Consider the following 21,904-nt stretch of genomic DNA (forward strand, 5'->3'; position numbering starts at 1 on the left):
ATCTATCTCATCTTTCATGGCATTGTGCCACAAGTTTGATTCTTTAGAACTCATGGGCTGTGAAAACGTTTCAGGATCATTTGCAGCTCCAATGTTGTAGTATGAGTCTTGCAGATACACTACATAGTCACTAGGAATTGCTGACCTTTTGACTCTAGTAGATTTTCTTAATGTTACCTCATCACTTTCTTGAGAAACTTGTTGCTCAACCGGTTGTTCAACAGGTTGTTTAACATTATCTTGATATTCCTAATCAATAACTTGATTTGTATGATTGTCTCCAATAATTTGTGGATTTTCAATCATTGGTTGTCTAACACCTGTTTGTACTTGAGGGGTATGAATGGCAACCAATCTATTACTTGAGCTAGAGGGATGAGCTTCATAGTGATCTTTTTCAAAAGCAATGTCCTGAAATTGATCACTCCCACTAATCAAGTCATTCTCAAGAAATTTGGCATTTCTTGATTCCACAATCCTAGTGCTATGTGATGGACAATAGAATCTATACCTTTTGGACTTTTCAACATATCCAATGAAATACCCACTAATAGTCCTTGGGTCTAGTTTCTTCTCTTGTGGGTTATAAACTTTCACTTCAGATGGGCATCCCCAAACGCATATATGTCGCAAACTCAGTTTCCAACCTTTGAATAACTCAAAAAGGTGTCTTTAAGACAGCCTTGGTTGGAACTCAGTTTAATATATACACAATCGTCTTTAATGCTTCAATCCATAAGAATTAAGGAAGTTTTTTTATTACTTCTCATACTTCTTACCATGTCCATTAAAGTTTGGTTTCTTCTTTTTGCCACGCCATTCTGATCCGGAGAACTAGGCATAATGTACTGGGCAACAATCCCATGTTCCTGAAGAAACTTCACAAACAGACCAGGTGCTTGTCCATTCTCCGTGTATCTACCATAGTACTCTCCACCTCGATCAAATCTCACGATCTTAATTTGCTTTCCACATTGTTTCTCGACTTCAGCCTTAAAAATTTTAAAGGCATCCAAAGCTTCATCCTTAGTACGAAGTAAGTAGAGATACATATATCGTGAATAATCGTCTATAAAGGTGATAAAGTATTTTGGACTACTTGCATCCATATCTGGACAACAAATATCTGTATATATGATTTCTAATAGGTTTGAGCTCCTCTTTGCACCTTTTTTAGATTTGTCAGTTTGCTTACCCTTAATGCAATCCACACAAGTCTCAAAATCAGCAAAATCCAAAGTACTAAGTACTCCTTCATTTACCAATCTTTTAATTCTCTCGATAGAGATGTGTCCTAATCTACGGTGCCACAACATAGAGGATTCCTTATCCACTACCACCACCACCGCCCCCGCTGGCATCACTGCTCTCCTTTGTTTGCTGGATCACGGCGGCAAAGATCCCTCTTCCAAGGCCCATCGCATCAGTCTCTCCTCGTAAAACCCTAACCGCACTCTCCCTCTTCTCTTCCCCAATGGAGGTCGAAGTCAAGCTACATCTTGCAGATGCCAACGCCCACTGCCACATCACCACTCTACTCTCGCCCTTTGATGTCATCATCCACCGCTAGCAGAGCCTCTTCTTCGACGGTGCTACCTCTGAGGTCTCCATGCGCTGTGCCGTCCTCCGCCTCCACTTCTACGGCGACGACGAGCACTGCATCGCTTCGTTGAAGGCGTGGGCGATGCTGGAGGATAGCATGAGCCGCGTGGAGGAGGACGAGGAGGATTTGGACCCAAGCATCAGGCACAAATGCATGGCGGAGCCGACGAAGTTGGGGTCGGTGGAGTCTACGGTTTTGAAGAGGGTGCAAGAGGAATTTGGAACTGCAAAATGATTGGAAGGGTTTGAAATTGGAGGTGGATGAAACCAATTTTGATTTTGGAACACTCTATGAGATTGAATGTGAGAGTTCTGATCCTAAAAGAGCTAAACGCCTCCTTAAGGAGTTCTTGAAGGAGAATGAAATCAATTATTCTCTGCCAGAGAGAGAGAAAGAGAGAAAAACGAGAATAAGGAAAGAAATAAAGGGTCTATGTTGCCCGGCCGATAAGATAAGAGAGAAAAACAATGAGAAAAATATAACTATTCAAAGACGGTTTTTTTATTAACCGTCCTTAAACTTACAACTTAATTACGATACTGCCATCCCATTATCTTCAAAGACGGGTTCTACCAACTGATGTTATTAGTGCATCGTAGTAAATAGGTTTTGTAGTAGTGACAACTGGAAAAAGAAAAAGGATGGGAATTAAACACTGGGCACTACTATTGCCTTATTTTCATTTTCTTGGGTGTTTTTATCTGTGATAAAAAAATTTATTTTAACTTTTTTTCTTTAACATATTGTAGATGGAATAATTTATCATTTTTTGTAATGTGGAGTATGAATTAATTAAACAGTGACAAAGATGAGCGGGTATAGCAAGTAGCTTGACAAGCATTAGATGTGGTTAAATCTTGAAAAACATAAGGCTTCTTGGAGCTTTGTTTTCTATTGTACTGATTTTATTGATGTTCAATTCATTGAGCTTTCTCTATAAATAGCACTTTTTATTTTAGGAGAGTTTTGATGTTTAGTTATTCTATTAGATATTGTCCTCTTCTAGATCTATAAGTGTTGAAGTATTTAACTGGTGATGCTTACTTTATATAAGGCATTATCTTCTACAAACAATTAATGCATGATTAGTTAGACAAATCACATCATATTATAAGCTACCCTAAATGTATTTCACTTTTCATTATTTGACTGTGTTACGCTTCTGCATAATTTCTTTTTCATTGTAGTGTTCAATTAAGCTTTCATGCTGTAGTTTTTTAATTTCCTGATTAATGTCTAATATAAGGATCTTAGACATTTGGTTTGGGACAATGAAAAATTAAGTCTTCTCATGTTACATTATATGCATTTTTGGATATTTTTCACAAAAATGTTCATGTGTAAATGTTTCTCTTTGTAGATTGTAGTCTTAGGAGGGAATGACTTTATTGGTTCTGCCATATTTATTTAACAAACATTTTGTTTTAAAAGTCAGGGGGACCTACTTACTCAAGTGCATGGGTAGACCGGAGTGAACTAATGATAATTATTTTTTCTGGTGTATTTTTTTTATAAAAAGACATTCTCTGATAGTTCTCTAAAAAATCGTCTTAGAATCGTCACTTTCTTTAATTTTAATTTTTTTTAAAAAAAGACATTTGAAGACGGTTATTTGAAAAACCGTCTTAAAATTTCTAATACGGTTTTCCAAAAAATCATCTTAGAATACTCAATTAAAAAAAACATTTTAAGACGGTTTTTCAGAGAACCATCTTAGAAGGTCTACTTTCTAAGATGGTTTTTCCCAAAATTTGTCTTGAAAAGGTCCATCTTTTTTAAATTTTTTAGAAAACAATTTCTATGACGGTTCTTGACAAAACCATATTAAAAATTGGATATTCTAAGACTGTTTCAAAGACAGTTGAAAACCATCACAAAAATCCCTTCTAAACCGTCATGGAAAGCAATTTTTTTAGTAATGTTTACAGAGATTGATTAAAAAAGTATATTGTAAAAACAAAAGTGATCAAAATTTAAAGACAAAAAAAGATATTTAAGCCTAGACAAAACATGGAATAAGATAAAATGAAAGTAAGACTTCCTCACATTATAAAATAAGTATATTGGTATGTTGTACAACAATATGCCAAGTTCCTTTGAAGCAGAAGGGCCTGCCATTACCACCCCACAAATCCCATAACTTAATTTCTTCACTAGACTCTGCACCAACATAATCTATATCAATGACTTTAGAGTTGAATCTAATGTAATAAATAAGGGGAAAATGTTCATCATAGGAGTTAAGATAATCAAGCACTTGGTTATTACTTGGATTATCTTCTTTAATTGAAGAAGGCCATGGAAAATCCATGAATTGGTATTCTTGTTTCTTGTTTTGGAGCTTGGTGGACTCTATAGTATGTCTCCATAGTTCTCCAACACCATCATCAACTTCAAAGATAATTGGATTAAATCCAAATTCTATAAGGTATTTGCAGACAATTAGATTACAACCCTTCTTTCCATTTAAGCTATGGAGACAACAATTGCAAGGAACTAAATTAATAGCAAAAAAGATTTGTCACTAACATGATTTCAGAAAATTCAAAACTTAGAAAATAGAAATGTGCTTAATTTGCATCGACATGTGCACTTTTGTTATATAGCTCAATCTGACTAGTTTATATTAATCATGCAATGCAGGGAACAATTAAAAACTATAATATTCTTAATATAAGAATTAATAGTACATGTATTGGTTATATAAAGATATTACATCTATTCGAATCACAAACAATGAATTAGTATTATTAGGATGTGTAGGGCCCTAGTTTTATGATTTCCTAGTCAGCTAAATCATTTACATAATGATTTTTTTATGGCAGACTCTATCTGGAGCATGGATAATATATTTTAAATGGTGAATGATTTAGATTTTAGATTATAAAGTCTCATATAGCACCAAATTTGTTGTTGTTGGCTTGGGAAAATGGTTTCACCAATGTTTAGGTGGAGTGACTCCAAAGTTGTTGTTGATCTTCTGATGTTGAATACTACCTGCTCATCATATATAGCAACCCTTTTTGCCTTAGCTAAGCATCTCTTAAATAGATAGTAGTCTATCAAAGTCTCTCGCATGTATAGATTGAGAAACACATTTTGTGGCTCATAAATTAGCTAGTTTTTCTTATACATTTCTATAGTGATTCTAAGTTATAAGATTGACTAGGAGATTGAGAAGGAGGTTTAAGGGTTAAAGGAAGAGAGAGAGAAGAGATTGTGGGTTCGAATCATCCAACTAATATTCTAACAAACTAACAACTAACATTAGTTTATTTATAAAAAAACACTTGTATAGTGATCCACCTTCTACTTGTAAATTTTTTTCCTAGTGGGATGTTATTGAGGTCAGTTAGCCTCGATCTACATTAATATGAAAAAAAGCACACATATGTAGCACATCAAATGGAAATTAATAAAGATGAATAGTCAAATTAGGAAGCAAAAACTATGCTACTCTACTCCTAAGGAAAACACCATTAAAGACTATAGAGAAAACAATAAAGAAGATAAATGGGAAACGATAAAAATTTCATTCATTTCTCATTAATTAGTTTCCTAAAAGAGGAATACATTTATATAGACCTAATTGATGCTAATCAATGAATACTATCTATTCATGTGTCAACATCTAATTATTTATAATAAAAATAATATACAAATATCAACTCCAACCTATATAATCTTTTAACCACTTGAATTTTAGGATATATTTGGGCCTTTTAAAGCCCATCCCAACACTACTACTGGAACTAAGAAGAATTAAATGCAAGGGAAACTAAACAAATAAAACAAAAGACTGTCGTGTTCATCTTTCATAACCTTGATCTTCAACCAATATATATATGGGGATAAAAGGTTTAAACAACAAGGCCCATTAGGGCTACAATCCCAAAAATAAATAACATAGTCTAAAATATAGAGGGCCCATGAAGGGCTACTAACAGATAAAAGGAACAACATCAAGGACCATACTAAGCATAGTTCTTCAACCACACTAATTTTTGAGGGGTTCTTTTTTATCTTGATTAGGCCAACAGATTCGGCCCACTAATAATACCATCCACTTTAGCTTGCACTTTGTCCTCAAATTGTGAATTGGTTTTGGTGGAAAGAGAGTCTATGGCACAGATTGCTGATGTGGAGAGGTGGGGAGTGTTGATGGATATTGGATGAATGGGATCTAAAGGAAGGATGGGATGGATCAAGGTGGGATAGGAAATTGAGTTTGGAGTGTTTAACGAGGAAGGTGGAGTAGGTGGGGGGTTTTGTGTGTTAATGGGGCCATGTTACCAGTGAAGGCTTGGGAAGTTGGGAACAGCTGGTTCCCAGCTGGCCTCATTGGGGATAGGAAAAGTAAGGTCAAGATGGAAGAAATCCAACGGTTGGGATGAAGCTTGGGAAAATGAAGGCATTGGGGATACATGTTTGGCAGGGGAGGGAATAAAAGTAGATTTGGGATTAGATATGGGTATGCTACTCTACTTCAACTCCTAATAAAACACCATAAAAACCTAGAGAAAAGCAATAAAGAGATAAACAGGATAAATTTCAGATTTCTTCATTGATACATTAATAGGTGAAAACCTCACATTATATAATATGATGCAATCCTACCCCCCTCCCCCAAGGGCATTGGATAGAAGACTCTAAGAAGATTGGGCCAGAGATGTAGGAGAAGGCCCTAGGATTCTCATGAGCCTTAGGGTAGATTTTAGGCAAATGGGCTAAGTATAAGCCCACTTTTCTTTGTAAATATTAGAATAGGTTTTCCTTCTTTTGGGCCTTGTATTTTGGCCATTTTAGGTTTGTAGGGCCCTACAAATTAAGAACACCCTACCCTACGAGTTAAGGGTACCTTAGTAAGATGGAGTTTTAGCCTTGTATTTCAAGGCATTTTGAGTAGTTTTTGTAGTAGGGACTTTTTTGTATTTTCATGTATTTTGGCATGAGGGTGAGCTAAGCTATTAGAGGGGTGTGTGTAGTTTCTCCCCCCTAGCTTCTCAAGGAATATGTTAAGATGCCTTTGGCATATTCTTGGAATATTCTTGTGGCATATTCATTTCCCATGTGCTAGAGTCACACCTTTCATTCTTGTGGCATCTAAAGGGAATATGCTAAGATGCCTTTGGCATATCCTTGGAATATTCCTCTTAGATTCACATTAGTTAGTGACCTAGGCTACAAATAGAAACATGTATAACACTTATCACAACTTTAATGAATGTGAAACTTGTGAGACACACTTCAAAATTCAATTTCTCTCCTTCTTTTTCTCCCTCAATTTCGTGTTCCCCCTTTCTCTCTCTCTCATTCTCTTCCTCCATTGAAGCTTTCTCTCTAAGCTTCTTATCCAAGGCACTCTCTTGGTGGTGAAGCTCCTCCTTCCATGACTTATTCCCTAGTGCATGGCGCCTCCTCTCACCTCTTCTCCTTTATCTTCCGTTGCATCTCCATAGTTGAAAATCACCATTGAAGGACCTCATTGAAGCTCAAAGATCCAGTCTCCATAGAAGCTTCTCAAGCAAGCTTCCATTATAATAACCCTAATGGATGACAACCATACATGTGTCACAATCTAGGATTTTAGGAAATTTAAATAAAATCAAATAACATCAAAAGGATAATATCTAAATTGCCTAATATATAAAAGCCATCTATTTGGGCCTCCTAGGCCTATCCTATCATTGCCGACAAATTCAGTTGGACCTTTCCCTCAAGGTTCGTAGAAGAAATTGGACTTGTCGAAAAAGAAAACATTAGAACATGAAGGAGGCAAGTTTCATTCATTTGTTTTTGTTTATATGTCCAAGGGAATGAACAAAAATTGAAGGAATAGATTGAGAGCTGATAAAAAAAATTGCCACTGTTATAGGACAACCTGTATGAAATTGTAAATTGGTGTTGAGGGTGTACAAAGTAAGACCGTGAAAATTGGGCTTTGGAGGTGGTGTGTGGTGGTATAAAGGATGCTTTGGGTGGGAGTTGAAAATTTGATGCATGGAAATGTGGGTAATGTCAGATGGAATTAAAAAGTTGCAATGTTGTGAAACGTGTCTTGCAATACATGGCGTTGCAGTAGTGGTACAAAAATTGTGTGGGTAAGAACACATGCAGTTGGGGTTTGAAAAATTGGATTCAATGGGGACATGTGTTCAGTGGTGATGTTTGCTAAGATTTTAGGAAATTTTTTTCTTAAAGTGTAGATTGAAAGCCTTAATTTGGTGAAATGGAAGGTGGTATTAGGTTACCAATGAAGCGTTAGTTTTATGAAGCCAACCCAATATAAAATAAACCAATTTTACAATTTTGTGCAAATCAGAATCCATATGCTAGGGTGGATGTGGTCTTTGTGGAGAGGAAACCACATGACAATAAAGGTGACTGCGACTACGACCATGGTAGTCTCCACCACGTGCATGGTAGGAAACTTGGGCTTCGCGAGGGCATGTGTTGTCATGAATACGGTAATAGAAGATACGACTCCTACATTGGTGAATGCGACAATAGAAGTGACTCCTATGCGTACGAATGGACATACATAAGGTGCAGTGGTGGGAAGTATGACCTTTGTTGAGATGAGGAAGTGTGCAAAATAAACCTTGATGGCATTGAGGATGGGTTTGCAGAGCAAGACGATGACAACATGGATGGATGTAAGAAGGTTGAAGATGACAACAACATGGACGGATGTGAGGAGGTTGACGATGAAAACGTGGATAAGGTTGTGGCAGATGACAACGATGATGCAAAAGTGTTTGCAAATGAGGACAACGACAACTCCATAAGGGGAATAAAGAGAGATCTGGATGGTGGACTTTCATCAATATTTCTTGGGCCGTCAGTGACTATTGCTTCATTGGAGTGGTCAGCTTCTTTCGTCAAGACTCTCAGTTTTGTCATAAGAGCTTGGAGGGTGGTTTGTATGTTTTTGGGGTTTTTGAAGGAGGAGTTGGCATTTGATGGTGGAGATAAGGCTTTGGATATGTCATTGTTGAGTTGTTGATGGGGAAGAGTGATGCAATCCTACCCCGCAAGGGCATTGGATAGAAGACTCCAAGAAGATTGGGCCAGAGATGCAAGAGAAGACCCTATGGTTCTCATGAGCCTTAGGGTAGATTTCGGGCCGATGGGCTAAGTATGAACCCACTTATCTTTGTACATATTAGATTAAGGTTTTATTATTTTTGGGCCTTGTATTTAGGGCTCCATAATATAGGTAAGGTACCCTAGAAATGTAGGATTTTTTAGCCCTTGTATTTTAGGGCACCTAGACTAGTTTTTTGTATTAGGGGTAGTTTTGTAATTTCACATGCATTAAGTGAATATTTGATGTGTGTGGTTGGAAATAAATTTAATTAAATTGGGAGATGCCCAATGCAATTAAATTTTAGAAGGGGAGGTGAGCATTTGCTTGCTACACCCCATTGCCACATCATATAGTCACACTTTGTGCATGTCCTTCATGCTTTACATGTGTCATGACACCTAAGCACACTTAGTGGAAAATCATGGACTTGATCTTGGATTAGTGGGCTGAACCATAACTAAAATTCACTAATCATAATTAGTAAAATTTTGGCTCCAAAATTTGGCTCCACAAATTCAATTTCAAATTCAAGTGAAATTTGAATAAAAATTCAAATTTCCCTCCAATTTTGTGTGACACTTAGGCTATAAATAGAGGTCATGTGTGTGCATTTTTGGGAACTTTGATCATTTGAAAATTAAACTTCAGATTTCAAAGCTCTTTTAGAGCACAAAATTTCGTGCTCTTCTCTTCCTCACCCTTCATTCATCTCCTTCTTCCTCCAAGCTCATATCCATGGCCTCCTATGGTGGTGAGCTTCTTCTAGACTCATCTTCTCCATGAAGTGGTGTCTCCTCTCTCTCTTCCTTCTCCATTCCGCAGCCATTCATCTTCCAAGAAGCAAAGGAATCCATTGATGAAGAAGATCCTAGGCCTACAAGCTCCAATAGAGCTTACATCATGTCGTATCCGAGCATATTCATCTACGTCATGTTCTTTTGCTTCCTCTATCTTTTTGTTCGGTGAATTCTCTTTAATTCCTTGTTCTTCATTTTATTCTCCATGTATATCCTCCATTGTCTTGTGATTTGGTGCTGTTTAGAGTAAATTCAAAAAAAATAAACCGATTAAATCTTAGATCTACACTTGTTCTTGCATTTTTATGGTTCAAATTTTGTAGATCTACTCTTGAATCTTGTTTTTGTGTTGATTTTAGGTTCTATCAATTTTCATTCATAATATTTTTGTGCTGAACCTTCAGATCTAAATTTTCTTCCAAAATATTGATTAGAAAAAAAAAAGCACAAAAATCTAAGTGTAAATCACTTAATCCATGTTGTCTTAGAGTCATGTTTAGTCATAGTAATTATCACATTATGCTCTAAGTTTGTGTTGAATTTTTATTTTGTTTATTGAATTCTAGATACATTTGTTCATTTATTCTTATCATTCTTATCCTATCTTTTGAATTTTGAGTCTAATTCATGCATGTTATTTAGTTCATAACATGTTCTAAATCAATTCCTAGAAGTAGTCTTGTTGTTGAACTCTTTTTTTTTTTGTTTTCTAATTTTCCTACATGATGCCTATGATGAAGTTGAGTTGTGGTGCTGAGTTGTGGCTGGATTTGTGAATCAAATAAGTCATAAGCTCTCTTGAATTGTGTTATTCAAGATGATTGAGCATAAGCAAACACAAATTGTAACTATCCAAGCCTTAAGCAACATAAACACTACTCTTGATTTCTAGGTTGAAATCGCTGGTGCTGGCAGCTTGAACATACAAACTTGTATAAATTACTGGGAATTGGTAACTATGTTTTTTGAGCTGCAACTTTTACTGAATTTTATATACATCTGGACCAAAATTATAAAAAAAGAACCAAGTGATTTGGATTAAATTAAAAAATAAGAAAAATCACACAAGTTGGCAGAAAAATCAGTGTCCAGGAAAAAAAAATTGAAAGGGAAGTGTGCTTGTTGTTTTGACTCAAAATTTGTTCTATAATTGGTGCCTATTTTATACCAATCCTAGTTCTGAAATTTCAATTTAAAATTATTGCGAAAACAAGTTCCAAAACTAGAGGTTTCTTGAGTCTTTTTTTTTTTAGTTTTTTTACTCTACTCTAGAGCCATTCTAGGTTTCTCTTTGAGTCCTAGCTTGCTTTTGTGTGCTTTTCATTGCTTTAATTGTTGAATAATCCTTGAAAATTTGTCTTGTTAAAAATCTATTGGTTTAGCTTTCATTTCATTTTTTTTTTTTGGTCTTTGGTTATTGCTTGTCTCTTTGTTTCCTTGCTTGTGAGTTGCCATATAGGGAATTGGAAATGAGGATTGGTGCCATTCCATTTGAGTCAAGAAGCAAAGAGCCAAACACCTTAAGAGCTATTGGACTAAGAAGCACTCCAAATTGAGTGAAACACCAAAGAGAGAATAGCCACCACAATTGAGGACTTTTTTTTTTGTAATTTTGTAATTGGCAATTTGTTTTGCTTTCAAATTTTGTAACAAAAAGACCTTTCATTGGAAGTAAGTTGGGAGCCTCCAATAGGTCACCCTACTTCCATTTGTGTGTAATAATTTTAGGCAATTTTCCCTTAGGATAGTGAGTGTTTTGTTGGGAACCTTAAATGAGGTCATCCAAACACTCTTAGGATCCGCCTAGTTTGCATTTCTTGCACTTTAATTTCTTGCTTACTTTCATAGCTTATTTTCTTTACCCTGCATTGTCAAACCGCCTAGATAGCTTGCCTTTTACCAATTAGTTTTTACCTTTTCTTTCACACCTCTTTTAGTGTTTATTTTGGCTAGTTTCAACCATAGTTTCTTTTACCTTTTTTTTTCAAACCCCCAACAAGAAAGAACCACAACTTAGAAACCAACATGAGTCTTCATTCTTCATCTAGTGTTAATGGTGAGGGTTCTACTCCTAAGGACCCCTTGTATAAGATATTAGATGAGTTGAGATCCCTTAAGTTGTGGAAAGAAAAACAAGAGAGAAAAGAAAAAGGAAAAAAAAGAGAGGAAGAAATAAGTCAAGATGAAAAAGAGAAAATAAGGGAAGAAGAAAGAAGGAAAATACTAAAAGAGTTAAGAAAAGAAAAACATGCCTCCTATAGTAGTCATAACTCTTGCAAGAGCCTAAGTGAAGAACTTCGTGACTATTATGAAGGATGGCATAGGGCACATCCTAGACCTCACTCCCATTGGAGAGAAAAGGAAAGAAAGTCTCAAGAGGCTAACATTAACCTCCTATACTTCCATGGGAAGGATAATGTAGAGGCTAACTTAGATTGGGAAATAAGGGTAGAGCAACAACTTAAAAGAAAGTCTACTTCAAAATCTTATGGCTCTCACTCTTATCCAAAGAAAGACCAAGGTCAAGGCATCTTAGGGGCGACACCTTCTAAGCCCAAAGATGATAAGGGGAAGACAATAGAAAAACAACCCCTTAAGGCTAGTATACAAGAGAAGACTAGCTCCATAAAGTGCTTTAAATGTCTTAGAAGAGGGCACATTACTTCTCAATGCCCCACCAAGAAAACCATGATTATGAGGGGCCAAGACATTTATAGTAACCAAGATGAGGCTACTACTTCACCTTCCTCTAGTGAAAGTGAAGAAGCAAAAGGAGAAGAATCTAGTAAAGAGATCTACCCCCAAGAAGAAGGACAACCTTTAATGGTTAAGAAGGAGTGTAAGGAGGTAAGTGTCTCCTCCAAGAGGTTAGCTAAGAAGGAAAGACATTTTGAAATAAAGACAAATATTAAAGAAATTTCCCCTCTTAGACAACCTCCACATTTTTTCCTTTGTAAAAAGACATTTGTTAGCATTGCCACACCTCTTAGGCTTGAGTTTATTCCTCAAGTAAAGGAGTTGTTGGATGAAGGTTTGGTTCGCAAGAGCTTAAATCCTTGTGCTTTGTTGGTGCCCAAAATAGGTATTATTAGGCAACAAATCCCTAAAATAGGTGGTATGATGAACATGATGTAAGCTCCATTGGAGCTTGTAGGCCTAGGATCTTCTTCATCAATGGATTCCTTTGCTTCTTGGAAGATGAATGACAGCGGAATGGAGAAGGAAGAGAGAGAGGAGATGCCACTTCATGGAAAAGATGAGTCTAGAAGAAGCTCACCACCATAGGAGGCCATGGATAAGAGCTTGGAGGAAGAAGGAGATGAATGAAGGGTGAGGAAGAGAAGAGCACGAAATTTTATGCTCTAAAAGAGATTTGAAATCTGAAGTTTAATTTTCAAATGATCAAAGTTCCCAAAAATGCACACACATGACCTCTATTTATAGCCTAAGTGTCACACAAAATTGGAGGGAAATTTGAATTTCTATTCAAATTTCACTTGAATTTGAAATTGAATTTGTGGAGCCAAATTTTGGAGCCAAAATTTCACTAATTATGATTAGTGAATTTTAGCTATGGTTTAGCCCACTAATCCAAGATCAAGTCCAAGATTTTCCACTAAGTGTGCTTAGGTGTCATGACACATGTAAAGCATGAAGGACATGCACAAAGTGTGACTATATGATGTGGCAATGGGGCGTAGCAAGCAAATGCTCACCTCCCCCTCTAAAATCTAATTGCATTGGGCTTCTCCCAATTCAATTAAATTTATTTCCAACCACACACATCAAATATTCACTTAATGCATGTGAAATTACAAAACTACCCCTAATACAAAAAACTAGTCTAGGTGCCCTAAAATACAAGGGCTAAAAAATCCTACATTTCTAGGGTACCTTACCTATATTATGGAGCCCTAAATACAAGGCCCAAAAATAATAAAACCTTAATCTAATATGTACAAAGATAAGTGGGTTCATACTTAGCTTATAGGCCCGAAATCTACCCTAAGGCTCATGAGAACCCTAGGGCCTTCTCTTGCATCTCTGGCCCAATCTTCTTGGAGTCTTTTATCCAATGCCCTTGTGGGGTAGGATTGCATCAAAGAGGAGGAAAAATATATGGTTTGGTTAATGGCGGGGATGGTGATGAAGTGAGGGAGGTGTTTTGAATCGTAAAAACTTGAGATGGTGAAAGGTTTTGGACGATGGAGGTGTATGGGTCAATTTGTGGAATCAATAGTGATGATAAGAGTGAGGTAAATGTGTGAACATAAGGGTAAAGAGGAAAAAAGGAGGGACCGATGGGGTTTGCTAATGTCTTTGGGAGGTTTATTGGGTTAATGGTTGGTGAGGGGTATGGTTGAGGATAAAGGTTAGGAAATGTGTGAGGGGTATGCGATGGTGTTTGGTGGGAGGAAACAAATTCATGCCATAGAGGACCAAATGTGCTAGGTAAGGAAACTGGGTGGTGGTGGCCACTACAGTGAAGAAGAAGGGGTTTGTGAATGTTAGTATTGTTATTGAGAGGAAAACCATGGGTCTTGAGGAGGTGGAGATGATGGCTGTTGTGGTGGCCAAAAATAACAGTGATGGCATGCATCCATGGGAGGCGAGATCGAACTATTGAAGCACCATTGTTAGGAATTAAGAAGCTCACCATTGTTAGGAATTAAGAAGCTACTCTACTTATACTCTTAATAAAACACCATAAAAGACTAGAGAAAAGCTATAAAATGATAAAAAAGATAAATTTTAGATTTCTTTATTGATACCTCAATAGGTGCAAACCTTACATTATATAATAACCCTAATGGATGAAAACCATACATGTGTCGCCATCTAGTATTTAAGAAATTAAAATAAAACCAAATAACATAAAAAAGGTAATATCTAAATTACCTAATCTATAAAAAAAAAACCATCTATTTGGGCCTCCTAGGCCCATCCTATCATAACCGAATAATCTTGCACGAATAATGCTTCAAGCCAATAGCAAAGTATTGTTTCTTAAGTGTATATGTAGTTTTGCATTTTAAATGAGCTTTAATTCCATTTTTTACATGTATTGTAATTATACAATTAAAGGAAGGGTAATATGAGATTTAATTTTATCTGAATATAATGAACACTGACAAACATGCTGCAATGTCTAGGGGTATTCATTACATGACTTTGTAGAAGCAAATAACACAAGAAGGGGGGTAGAATTGTGTTTTTAGAAATTTTAAACCTTTACTTTGACCAAAAACATTTTTATCGTCTTATACATGTTTTATAGAAAATAGATACAAAATTTTGAAAAGATCTTCATCAGACGATGACTTTCTTTATCAGATCAAAACAAGTATAAGATCTAAAACCAAATTCCAATCCTTTGTTAGAAAAACACAAAGATAAGCAGTAAAGAATAACACACAAGAATTTATATTGGTTCATGTCTACCTCAAGACTACGTCTAGTTCTTGGCAACCTACTAAGTTTCCACTAACTTATCAAAAGTTACAAGTACTCTTCACTCCCACTTATGGCTCTTACAAAGGCAAGCTCTACCCCAAGCTTGACTTCAACCCTGTATTCTTTGTCCTACCAAGCCACTGATGACTCTAAACAAAACAACAAGATTTGTTGGAAGTTTGCACAATGACTAAGATATTATCATCTTCCAGACGAATATATCTTGATGTAACAAAAAGACAGGGTTCAAAGTAAGAAAGAAATGATGAAGGACATCATAGTCATTCTTGAGTAGGTGGTAGTAAAGGTGGTGGTTGAGTTAGTGGTGGTGAGGTGTTTCAAGTGGATGGGTGGAGGCATAATATTTGGTGGCAGAGGTTGAGGAGCTGGTTGTTGAGGCTGAGCAACAAACTGTTGAGGGTAGATGATAAGATTAGCAACTACTCCAAGAAAATTAACTTGAGCCTATTGAAGGTTTTGCATCTACGTCTGAGAAAGACTAGTGAATTGAGTAGCAATGACTTTTTGGATGGATAACCTATACTACTCATTCTCCAACTTTTGTTGTTCAACAAAAGCTTGTAGTTCCTGTTTTGTCTCCTCTCTTTGGTTGAACAACTCTTGTTTTGTCTCTTCTTGTTGCTTCAGAAAGGCCTGAACCATCATTTCTTGAATTCAATCTTTTGTTACAACAACAGAAGCATAGTAGTTTATAGGTGCAATATCTTTTAGGATTGCTTGAATTGGTAGAGTATACAACTATCTTCTTATGTGTTGAAGTAGCTTCATTTGACAGTTCTGGCTGAGTTGGCGCTAGCAGGTGTTGCTCAATTGCCTTTTCAACATTGGATGTGACTAGAGCCCCCTCTTCATGTTAATCACCAGAGGTATAAGTTCATTGATTACTTGTTGGATCTTGATAGTGTTTGCATCTTGTTGCAGCTTTTTCTTCCTAGCCTCTTATGCCGCTATTTGGATTTCATCATCTTCTCCCATTTTTCCCTTTCTGGATTTAACCCTTCTTAGACATGCACGACACAGGCAATGAACTCTTCTTTATCTATCTTATTTAGATTAAAGTGTTCTATTGAAAATGATGGGGAACTTTGCCAATCTAGATATAAAACTATCTTTTGAATATTTTACGAAGCATGTGAATGGGTCATCAAAATGATAAACCTTAGTTAAAAGCAATACTTGTATCGAATCCCTATGATCATCAATGGACATATCTGCAAAATTGGAAGTGGACACTTTCTTTGTATCTAACCTAACAGTTCGGTACCATGAAATGCGAGTATTGTGGCTATCCAGCCTCCTTACTAACTTGTTGTTTCTAGACAAGGTCTTCTTGTTTCTTGTGTAGTTGGTACCCTTCATCCTAGACTAACAGCCTAGGACAGGTCCAGTCAGGCACCATCTTGATATCAGTTGATCTCCTGATAAGCAGATTTGGTGGATATGCTTAAGCCTGGTTGGAGATGTATATCAGTTTTAGAATACTTCCTATCATGTCCAATTAAATCTTGCATAGATTGCAAATTAAGGCAGAACACCATACTACAAGCATACATAGAATTATAAGGTTCTCATAACAAGTATATAGCATACATATAAGAATAAAGAATTGAACAGTCACTAAGAGTGTATTTAAGGAATCATAAGTTTCAACAATCACGGTTATGGTCACACACAAAGAAAGAAAAAAAGAAAAGAAAAAAAAAAGAATTAGTCAACACATTGATTAAACACACTCATTCATAACACACCTGCAAGTTCAAGGTTTTTGACAATATTACTACACATATCAAGTTTTCAAGACAACTTGTATCACTTAACGACTTGCCATGACATCCTACCGCACTTCACGAATTATAGAGATGGTTAGTCTCATAACTCATGACTCAACAGTGGATTTATGATATAGCAGACATTAGGGATGCAACGCACATCACAAGCATTTTTATTAAGTCTCATTTGATCGTACATAAAAAATACAAAATAATAATTTAAGCATGCTAAACAAAAGTATTCATAAGTAACCACACAGAGTGCACACCAGAATATGGTAAGCGCATAACACACTGGCTGAAAGGTTCGACCTGCTCTGATACCACTAAATGTGACACTCTCTACCCCGAGATATATGTAAATAAATAAAATATAAAAATATATTGGTAAACAAATTCACGTGGATAAAAGGTTCACATTCACTTCACTATTACCAAATAAAGCTTATTAAAAATATATTCGGCTCAAAACAAGGTCGTCAAAATTTACAAAATAAAAATGTTTTATTAAATCAGAGGTAAAATAAAATAGACTAACATCATGCAATTAATATAGAAACTTATGCCCCCAATGTCACATCCTATCAGAACATTGTGTCCTGACGTCCTTTAGCACAAGGTCCCTTAAAGCAATTCACCTACTCATCTGCTCTCCCAAACACAAAGTTCAAGATCATTACAGGATCCAAACACAAACAATACACAGGGAGTGAGTTATCACATTCCAAACTAATAGAGAGAAACAAGATAACATGTAGGTATAAATATCATATAAACAAAATAAAACTTACTTAAACATAACTCATGTCATTTCACCATTTTGTCACCCAACATCACATCACAACACGACACATTTCATTCATTTTCACAACATTCACGTACTCAAGGATCAAAACACAATGTCATCAAGTCAATCAATATCGATCAATACACAAGTGTTATGCAACATATACACTAAGACTCAATCCTATATGCAATGTGATACCATGTTAGTGAAAAACCACATCGGGCACCTAGGAGTACATGACAAGACAAACCATGCACTAGTAAGTCAGGTCACTCTCACTAAGTAAAATCATAGGGAGACCAGTCAGGGTCACGCTGTTTTGCGAGAATGCTCCAACCATATGGGATCAACATAGGCTTAAAGGAGCACTCAAATCGGGTGTATTTACCCCCAAAGCCTACACTCCGAAGAGTCCGTCAGGGCCTCTCCCTTCTGATTCAGGTCCAACCCAGAAAACATTTTAGCACACAGACTCTATCTATGAACTATACTAAATACACAACTCCTCAATTGTTCTCAAAATAGTTTTAACTCGTCGCCCTTTAAGGGTCTTAGCATTATCTCGTCGCCCTTAAAGGGTCTTAGCATTAACTCATCGCCCTTAAAAGGTCTTAGTATTAACTCGTCGCCCTTAAAAGAGTCTTATAGTCGTGTGATTGTACAATTCATAGTTCACAACTCAATGCACACAACATCTCAATGCACATATATATCTCAATCACATACATACTCAATTTATCACATACACTCGATTTCAATCACAATGATATAATTTCAATTTAACACGTTATCACACCTCCTGAATCATATACACTTTACTTATGAACTATGCAATACACACAACTACTCAATTGTTTTCAAAATCATTTTAACTCATCGGGTTCCCACAGTGGATCCTATCACAATACTCGTCACCCTTAAAGGGTCTTACAATTGTGTGATTGCACAGTTCATAGCTCACAACTCAATACACACATCTCAATACGCATTTATTTCACCATTCATCATAGGTTCAATTTATTACATACTCACAATTTGAATCACTATTTCACAATCTCAATATAACAATTTGTACAAAAGGTTTATCACAACTAGGGGAGTATAACCCCTTAAATGATTTCACACAATTATATCAAAATTAATTAATCCAAATTATAGGTATAAAAAGTGAAAACACCAATAACACTCAATTTTATCAACCAACTCACATCAGAACATCAATATTGTATTTATAATCATAAAGGAAAATATTATAATTCAATAAACATCCCAAAATAAACCTCAATTTAATCCTCTAAGGATCCCTACACATGTTCTCATTGGGACATCAATTGGTTCATCAAATATATATAATTCACAATTATAATTATAAGGATAAAATAAAAAATTACAGAAACACCCCAAAACCAATTTCAATTGATCCTCTAAGGATCTCTACACATGTTCATTCTAATCCCAATTATGATAAATTCATGTCTTACCTCTAAACGGGCTCACGTGTGTATTCCGATGATAATAGTGGCATCTCTAGTAATTTCCTGTGATTCCTCAAGTTTTTTCTTTAATTATTCTAATAGAGTTCCCAAACGTCAGAGAGAAGGGAAAGGGATTGAAGCCTCTATTTTATACTGTCTTCGTGTGATGCGTATTTCTCCATCCATATACATTTTTTTTTGCAAATCACAACTGTAAAGGTGTGCGGAATTGAATTTCGAACAGCATGTAAAAATTTCACAGCAATCCAACGGTTAACAAGTCCGGGATCGTAGTTTTACCGAGACAGTTTTGGGTTTCTGCGGGAAAAGAAAAGATTACTATGCGAAGTGTATTTCTCTCATCTCAGACATGATATCGAAATTTCCAACGGTGAGAATGTTCAGAAATGAGTTTCTAACCTCGTGATTAAATTTCACAATGATCCAACGATGAATATGTCCGAGATCGTCGTTTTTATGGGACAAGTTTGGTGGTATGTGGGAAAAGGAGAGATTTTTGGGAGAAAGAGAAGGGAAAACGAGATTGAGAGGAGAGAAGGCTGAGAAGCTAGCGTCAGTCTCAAACTGACCTAACATATTGCTATTTATAGCTAGGGTACTCACAACCTATCATTTACTCTATTTATTTATTTTTATTATTTTATAACAATAAATTCTATTTTTTTTTCAATCAAATGAATAAATCAAATATTTTCTCTTTTTTTTTTTACTTTCCTTCAAACCATTATTTCTCATTATTTATTTATTTATAAAAATTTCATCATTTTTCTAAAACTCTATTTATTTATAAATAATAATCTTTTTTAAATTAGTTTACCAAAATTAGGATGTTAGAGGCACTATCTTGATATCAATTGATCTCCTGATAAGCAGATTTGGTAGATATGCTTAAGCCTGGTTGGAGATGTACATCAGTTTTAGAATACTGCCTATCATGTCCAATTAAATCTTGCAGAGATTGCGAATAAGAAAGATTTCTAGGTAGAATCTTTGGAATGGAAGTCTAGATGTTGACATTCCTTGACCATTGAACTTGAGGAGACAGATTCTCTTGTGATGGATCTATTCTAATGATATTTTGAGGTTTAGCATTAGGAGATTTTAGAAAAGGATCATTACTCCTTGTCAACTTCTTCTTTTTAGGCTTTTCTCTGCTTTCAGAGGACGGATGGATGGTCTATTGAGTCCCACTTATGATCCAATGAGGTGCCATACGAACCAGGTTGGGATACACTGGTCATTTCTAAGAGGGGGTTTCCAAAGATAGAATTCCATATGAAGAAAGAGCCTCATAGGCAGTAGAGGGTTGGTGCTCATACTAAAACCTCGTCCATGGTGTTGGAGGCACAATGATGTGCTGACGCTGGACGGGTTCTTTGTAGCCCTGCAGATAATTTCACTTTTCTTGCAGTAATTATGCTTGTTTTTGTTGAAGAAGACCACGAGGAACTTCTTAGATTTTTCTTCAGCAGTCAAAGGCTTTCAAGGTCTCCATAAAACTTTCCAGGCAAAAAGCGTGACGCTTGAACTAGAAAGATTTAGAGGAGAAAGAGGTGGACACTTGTGAGGAGGAGATTGAGGACGCACAAGTGAGATGTGAGTTGTTGTTTCATCATCACTCTCGGAGTTGCTTGAACTGTGAGATGGAGATGGCGGAGTTACTTCTTTTCCGGTGAACGCTTTGTTGGCATGAGTTGCCCTTGTTTTCTGTTTTCTAGGAATTACAATAGGTAAGATGGATTCTTTACCTCTATTCCTTCACAACCTCTACTTCTTCTAGACAACAAGAGTTGGTTGAGTATGACCTTTGCCCTTCCTTGGGACGAGAGGAGCTTCATCTTCTGTTTCATTCAAATCCCTTAGCACTTGGATGGTTGTCTTATTCTCCACATGTTTCCTTGGACTTTTCTTTGAAAGTGTAGTCATTGGACACACAACTTGAGGAGCTGGACGAGGTGGATTGGATGCGGCAGTTTCTTCATGTTTTTTCTTGGTTCTTTTCTCTTTAGTTAAGAGCTCTTCTTTTGCTTCAATTTGTTGAACCTGTTTCTTTGTTTTTTCCTATTAGCGTGCTCTTGCATAATCTTGTCAATCCTATTAGCAATGCCAAAGGTTTGTAGTGCCTTGTCTTCATCAACAGTAATATTTGAAAGTTTCATTTGCCTAAATCTTTTGGTAGCTTCCTCGTCCACTTGAAGAGGTTCTCTTTGATCTAGTTTCAGCTCTAGCTTTATTGCCTTGATCAGATTGATTTTTCTAAACTGTTGCTGCTTTGCAATGATAAAGCCTTTAACAATTATCATATGCTTGGATTCCTCATCCATTTTGTCAAACACATGATAAAAGTCATATTCCCAATGCAGTTTGTTGATTAAGGCTGCATATAATGTTGATGAATATAGTGTGAGGAAAATCAAAGGGAAGGTTTTTCATCAGATGGAACAACACAAACTTATGCAGGTCAAAGACAAAGTCCTTGGATCCTATCTTGTGCATAAAGCTCTTGCTGACGATGTTCGCCCATATCCTTGCCCTTTCACACATCAGAGAGTATGACACCTGCTTCTTTCCTTCAACCTTGGAGTTGTTTTCCCTAGGCAAAGCCCTTTCACATATCAAGGTTTTGGCATTGTGTTGGGGAGTAGTTGTGTGGTATCAAAAAGAAGAGAAATTTTAATTGATTTGGGTAGTTTCATTTTGTGAATGAATTACTCTTTTTTGTGTTATTTTTTTCTTCTCTTCCTCTAATTTTCTTTTTCTATCTCCATTTCTTTTATTTTTCTTTCGTTTATTTGGTTGCTTCTCTAATTCTTGTTGCTTTCTTAGTTACTCTTATTTGTTTATGCTAACTTAATCTTAGGGACTTGATGTGTTTTATTTTGTAGAT

At 36.1% G+C, this 21,904-nt stretch overlaps 1 pseudogene; it reads left to right on the forward strand.

The window, feature by feature from the left end:
• The first annotated feature begins 1,474 nt into the window (after positions 1-1,474).
• On the forward strand, positions 1,475-8,180 carry LOC114368190 (annotated as a pseudogene).
• Positions 8,181-21,904: the final 13,724 nt, after the last annotated feature.

This window comes from Glycine soja, chromosome 9 (assembly GCF_004193775.1).
Source record: "Glycine soja cultivar W05 chromosome 9, ASM419377v2, whole genome shotgun sequence".
Lineage (NCBI taxonomy): Eukaryota > Viridiplantae > Streptophyta > Magnoliopsida > Fabales > Fabaceae > Glycine > Glycine soja.